The sequence below is a fragment of the Macrotis lagotis genome, chromosome 2 (genome assembly GCF_037893015.1).
Source record: "Macrotis lagotis isolate mMagLag1 chromosome 2, bilby.v1.9.chrom.fasta, whole genome shotgun sequence".
NCBI lineage: Eukaryota > Metazoa > Chordata > Mammalia > Peramelemorphia > Peramelidae > Macrotis > Macrotis lagotis.
Window position 1 is genome coordinate 308,820,896 of NC_133659.1, and position 7,320 is coordinate 308,828,215.

The window sequence follows — 7,320 nt, forward strand, 5'->3', positions numbered from 1 at the left end:
GAATTGAATAAGAAGAGAGTGGGTTGGGTTGTATCTGGAAAACTCAAAGCATTTTTAATCACAGCAACTCCCCCTAAAACAAAGGCTCATATTTGTCTTTTATATCATCAGTATTTAACAATAAACTGTTTTTTGCCACCCATATAAATTGACATTTGTGAGACGTTTTTGTCATTAACATTCTTGAAGTATATCATAACAGCTGAATCTTTGAATCAAAGGAAATTGACATTTTTTCATTTTCTTGTCAAAATTCCAAGTTTTTCTTCAAAATGTTTGGATCAATTCTAATTCCACCCAAAAGGCATCATCATAACTGTCTTTTTATACTTTTTTTTTTCACATTAACTATTCTTCTCTCTTATAAACTTTGCCAATTTACTGCTTGTGAAGTAAACCTCAGAGTTGTTTTGTTTTCCAATTCTCTAGTTATTAGTAATTTAGAACATTCTTTTATATGGTTGTTAGTAGTTTGTAAAATTTCTTTTGACAGCTATTTGTTCCTATCCTTCAACTGCTTATCCATCGGAGTAACAACTCATCAAGTTTGCCTTAGGAAATTATAGTCTTTATTTCATCATATCTTAGTTTCCAGACTTCTTTTGTCATCTGTGTGTACATGTGCTTTATTCTTCTTGATTTTTTTATTTTTTATTTTTTAATTTAAAGCAATACTGTTAAGTGACTTACCCAAGGTCACACAGCTAGGCAATTAAGTCTCTGAATCTGGATTTGAACTCAGGTGCTCCTGATTCCAAGGCCAGTGCTCTATCCACTGCACCACCTAGCTGCCTCATCCTTCGTAATTCTTAAGAACAGCTACATCCAAATGAGCTGAGAGCTCTAGACATTGTCAATTCTCAAGATAGTACTTCATTACATTCTTTTTTCTTGAAACTATTTCTTCATTTTCGAATTTATCACTTTCTAATAAATTAAACATTAAACCATCACACTGTTAACAGAAACAAGGCATTATCCAACTTTAACCATTCATCTTCCTCAAATTAATCTTTTTAAAACATAGGTCTATTAATGTCACCTTCCTTTCTCAACTCCAGTGACTGACTCCCAATCACCTCCCAAATCAAATATAAAATCCTTTGTCCTCCGAAGCCCTTGACAATTAGGGTGAGCACCATCCTCATATTCCTCAAGTCTTCTTATGCTTTATATCCCAAACTCACATAAATTTTGATTCAGGGACACTGGTGTCATTGTTCCTCATAGAAGTAATACCCCCCTCTATAAATTCTGGGAATTATTTCTGTTTCCCTTGCTTGACATGTTTCCTTTCTTATCTCTTCTTCTTTGTCTTCCTTCAAGTTCCAATTAAAATCCCACCTTGTATTGGAAGCTTTTCTTGACCTTTTAAATTATAGACTCTTCCCTCTTTGATCAATAAATTATGTAAAAGTTTTATTTGTACCTAATTATTTCTATGTTGTCACCCTTATGAAACTTTGTGCTTCATGGGTAGGACTGTCTTTTTACCTTTCTTGCTATCTGGAATACTTATACACAATATGATATAACTAAAAATATTTCACATAGTTTGACACATAGAAGGGACTTAATCTATTCTAATTGTTCACCTTTTGTTGCTGAACATTTATATACAAATTTTATTTTCCCCCAATTACATGTCTAATGGTCTTATTTTTCTAGTCAGTTTCTCTATCTCAAATTGCTAAAATCCCATTTAAAATTAAATTTCTTTACAAACATATTTCTTTGTTTTTATTAAACCAAAGTGTTTTTATTTAATTGTCCCTATTCCTTCCAGGCATCAAACTGCAACATATTAAAAAAAGAAATACTTTAAAGGGGACAATTGCCTCTTACATCCAGATAGGGGAGGTTATCTAGTCAAGTTCATGTCACAATCTAATTGATCAGATATAAAATACAATTCGACATCCTGGAGTCAGATAATAATATTTAGTAGAGTTGGAACCAAGATAGACCCTTGATTGAACTTGTATTTCCATATAAAATCTTCTGAAAATTCCCCTCTCCTGAAAATTAGTCTCTGAGCAAAAATGGCTCTTTACTTTTCGTGTTCTGATCCAGGAGACTGAGGAGCAGACACTTAATATGAAAAGCAATGCAAATCACAGGGATGTCTTTTTGATTGGAGGAACTGGAGATGAGCTTCAGGCATCATCAGTGATGCTATGGAATGACCTCCGATCATGACTCTGAAGCTTCTCTTCAGACATGGCCCATATCTCTCTTCCATCACAGAAGTTTAGAAATATCACCTGGGGGCATCTAGGTTGCTCAGTGGATAGAGCACTGGCCCTGGAGTCAGGAAGACCTGAGTTCAAATCCGACCTCAGACACTTAATAATTACCTACTTGTGTAGTTTTGGACAAGCCACTTAATCCAATTGCCTTGCAGAAACCTAAAAAAAAATTAAAAATATTAAGAAATATCACCTGATGGGATGGAAATAAATGGGGACATCTCCTTGGATACGTATAAATATATTCCTCACTCTAGCCCCAATCCTGCTAGGTAACCTTTCTCCCCCCACCTTCCTAAAAAACAAACAAGCAAAAAGACCTCTTCAGTGGCCAACATACTCTCAGAAGACTATTGCCAAGAACCCTCTAATTCTCTCCCAATTATACTTCATCCAGAGGAAATAAAGGTATTAAATTTACTAATCCTGCCCCATGCTCACATTTCCACCTTGACATGATCTTGGACAGTCCTGGTGATCTGAACATGACTTTCCAGGGGTCCCTTTGCTTTAATAGACTCCTCCTAATCCTTTCATACTATTGCAATGCCATTCGCCAGTTATTCTCTGCTGCCTGTCCATACGTCATCACATTTAAGCAATTGCCTACCTTGGAGTTCTTCTTGGGGCAAGCTCCCATTTAGGTGTCAGAGTAGGCCCCTTCACACTTTGTTTTCAATTCTTCCTGATCTCTATTTTCCAACCTCCAACCTCAGGAAAGGAAATGGGAGATGAGGGACTTTCATCTAATTTAGGGCATGCTTTGGTCAAAGTCTCAAAACTAAAGGTCCACATTGGTCATATAGGAATAATAAAGATCTCTGGCCATTGTTGTTGAGTTATTTCAGTCATGCCTGACTTTTAGTGCCTGGATTTGTTTTTTTTTGCAAAAATAATGTAATGATTTGTTCTTTCCTTCTCCAGTTCATTTGACAAATGAGGAAACTGAGTCAATGTGGGTGAAATGACTTTTCCAAGGTCATGCCTGCAACTAGAATTGAACTCCGAATAATGAATTGTCTTGATTTCCAAGTCCAAGATTCCATCCACTGTGCCATCTAGCTGACCATAAGTAGACAAATACGATCACCCTATTTTTTGAAGTTGATACTTGCTCTTTGTTCTCAAAGAAAACCATGACATCAGGGAGGTGACACCATGACAAGCACATGAATTGGCTTTGAATGAGGGGGGCTGTGCCAAGTCAACAGCCTCACTTTCTCCTCCAGAGTCCTCTGGGTCCAATTGCCAGACATGGATCAGGACAACTGGAGATGGCCCTGGATGTTCCCTTTCACCCCCTGCCCTCTTGCTGTGTATCCTTCATTCCTGAAGAGGACCATGGCATCAGGGAGTTGACTCCATGATTTGCAAGTGAATTGGATTCACATGAGGGAAAGCTATGCAAAGTCACCAGTTTCAGTTTCTCCTTTGAACCATCTGGGGCCAGTGACAAGTCAGAACAACCAGAAATGGCCTCTTGCTACTAACAGAGACTTGGCCTCTTCCTGGGGAGCTCTACTATCCTGCTTTCCCCATGTCAATGGTGAATCTGGTTTCCAATTATTAGCCCACCAGGTCAGTAAGAATGAGATAAAATGTAAAAATGTAAAAATTAATTTTTATTAAAGAAAACAATTTATTGCATTTCTTTTGATTTTGCTTACAGTGGTTTTGTCTGTGCAAAAGATTTTTAATTTAATGTAATCAAAATTGTCTAGTTTATTTTTAATGATGTTCTCTAACTCTTCCTTGGTCATAAATTGCTCCCCTTTCTATAGATCTGACAGGTAAACTATTCCTTGATTTTTTAGTTTACTTATAATATATTTTTTTTAATGTCTAAATCCTGTATCCATTTGGATCTTATCTTGGTTTAGGGTGTGAGGCATTGGGGGTATGGCTTAACAAACTGTGGTATATGTATGTGATGGAACACTATTGTTCTATTAGAAACCAGGAGGGGTGGGAATTCAGGGAAGCCTGGAAGGATTGCATGAACTGATGCTGAGTGAGATGAGCAGAAGCAGAGGAACATTGAGCATCCTAATAGCAACATGGGAGTGTTGATCAATCTTAATGGACTTGATCATGCCAACAGGGCAAAAATCAGGCACAATTCTGGGATATCTGTGATGGAGAATGCCATCTGTATCCTGAGAAAGAATTGTGGAGTTTGAACAAAGACCAAAGACTTTCTATGTTCCTTTAATTTAATTTTCAAAAATTGTCTTATGTAATTCTGCCATATCTCATACTATATGTTTCTTCCCTAAGGCTATGTTTTTTCTCTCATCACATTCAACTGAGAACAATGCATACTATGGGAATGATGGAAAATCTAACAAACTGCCTTCTCTGGGGAGTGGGAGGAGGGAAGCAAGATTGGGGAAAAAATTTAAAACCCAAAATAAATAAAACCTTTCTAAAATTAAAAAATAAATTAATAAAAATTAAAAAGAAGCTTAAAATTAAAATAAAGAAAAAGAAAACAAGCTCATGTTTCCAGTGGTGGGGAAATTTCTGATAAAGTTTTTGTGAAACAACTATGGCAAGGATTCTTTTCATGCTCCTTACATTCTATTACATTGTATTGTACTTTGTAATATTATATCACATCATGTTATGTTATGTTATATACATATGGAGAAGGAGTATTTTGATTTTCTGCAATTAATGTAAAAACAATTTTTAAAAATTTTGACCAAATTTTCTTCTTCCCCATCCCATTGAGAAAGTAAGCTAATTGATAGAGGTTATATGTGTCCAGTAAAACAAAACATATTTACATATTTTTGTACATTATAAAAGAAAACAGACTAGAAATAAAGAAAATAAATAAATAAATCCATTCTTTTACATGGCATGGTGTCACTTCTCTGATTCTTATCACTGGCAGTGTGAGCAGGCATTGCTAATAATTCTATTGCTTAGGATCAGATAATGGTGGCTACTAAAATGGAAACTAAATGAGACCCTTTTTTCACTCTTTCTTTCTATATAAGATTTCCTACAAATTCTCTGCTTTCTAAGAGAATCTTTCCTCAAGGAATCACAGAAGAGGAAAAGAAATGGATTGTCATCTATTGCATTGTTGGAAATATCCTCATCAATGAATTCATAGATCCATCAAACTATTCAAGTGTTAAATTAAGTGTACATTGCAAAATAAAACTATGATGATGGCAAATGCTTCAGCACTAGTTTAATTTGATTTCTTTTCTGAAGCTGTATAGTAGGGTTTCCAAGTGACATAATGTTGACTCATGGCAGAAGGGGTGCCACTAAAAAAAAAATGGCATCCAAAAGTAAATGATATTAATTCTCATTTTACTGCTGAAAGTCTTCATCTTGAAGTTGAATCTGTGTTTGTCATACCAAATAGCCTTTGTTCTCTTCTTTTTTAAGGAAAGAGACTCAAAGATTAAGCAAACTGCTTTCAGATGATTTGTATTTTCTAAGATTATGAAACTTGTGTCTTTCAGAAGGGAATTTCAGAAAATAACTGGGGTTTCAAGACACAAGCTATAGTCATGTTCAACTATTCATAACTCCATTTAAGATTTTCTTGGTGAAAATATTGAAGTAATTGGCTATTTTCTCCTCCAGTTCATTTTACAGATGAGGAAACTGAGGCAAGCATGGTTAAGTAACTTTGCCCAGGGTCATACAATTAAGTAAGTATCTGAGGCCATGTTTGAACTTATTCTAGGCCTGATACTCTATTCACTACACCACCTATCTTCCCAACAATAAATTCCCTGTACCATTAAATTATCTTTTTGATTACTACTTTGATTTTGAGGATACTATAATGTTACTGACCTCTTCCTGCCCTCGTGACTAAATTATTATTTTTATAAAACTCATTAACAACATCAACATCACTGTGGTCAGCAGCAACAGCAGCATCTTCATCATTATCAACAATTGAACCATAGAATTAGAGCTGGTCTAGAAGCTCAGAGGCTATCTAGTACAACTCCCTCAATTTACCAATGAGGAAACTGAGACCCATTACTCTGGGCCCCAGAGTCTCTGCATTTTCCATGGGACCAAACTCTTTTGCCCTAAACTCAGTTAAATTTAATTCCAGGCTTCATGTCTGACTTTAGCTGAAATAGAAATATTTTATAAAGTCACTGAGTTTTCAAAAGATAGCACAGGAGAAGTGAATCCATTGTTATACCACATAAAGTAATTATTTCCTTTCATGTTTAATAGTGAGCCATCCATAGCACATGCTAATTGCTTCTGTCAAATTTAGCATGGCACATTTTTGTGAAGAAGTCCTGAGAGATAATGTAGACTAGAAGAAAGTTCAAATTTTGGCCTAAAAGGGCTGCGTGCAAACTGTATTATTGTTACTAAGTTGTTTTTGGTCCAACCGGATTCTTTATGACCCCATTTGATTTGTTTTTTGACAAAACCCTGGAGTGGTTTGCCATTTTATTTTCTAGTTCATTTTACTCATGAGGAAATTAAGGCAAAGAAGATTAAATGAGTTGCCCAGGGTCATTCAGCTTGAAAGTGTCTGGGACTGGATTTGAATATGCCCTCCTGATTCCTGAAGAGGGACTCTACCCCCTGTGCCCCCTAGCCATCTTCTAAAAGGACTTATCCTTTACTGTCCACATGGTCTTATATTACCCATTTAGGCCTCAATTTCCCCAACTGTAAAATATGAATGTTGGGTAATATGTTGTCAGTGCTATTTCCTAGAGTGTCAATCCCTTTTTACCATCACAAATCAGTCCAGATTTCCCAACTTGATTACTCACATTATGCGACATCTTGTCTTCTTTTTGGTGTTGAATGTTATTCCTACAGTTAAACTACTGAGGATATTAAAAATAATTTGCAGGATGAAAAACTCTTTAAAAATTTGTCAACTCCAACAATTTACTATAATAATACTACTAACAATAGTAGTGACTATGGTAGTCTTTAGCATTTATATAGTGCTTCAAGATCTGCAAACCACTTGGCAATTATTATCTCATCTGATTGGTGCCTTTATAGGGAAGCTAATTGGTACAGTGGATAGAAAGGACCAGCCCTAGAATCAGAA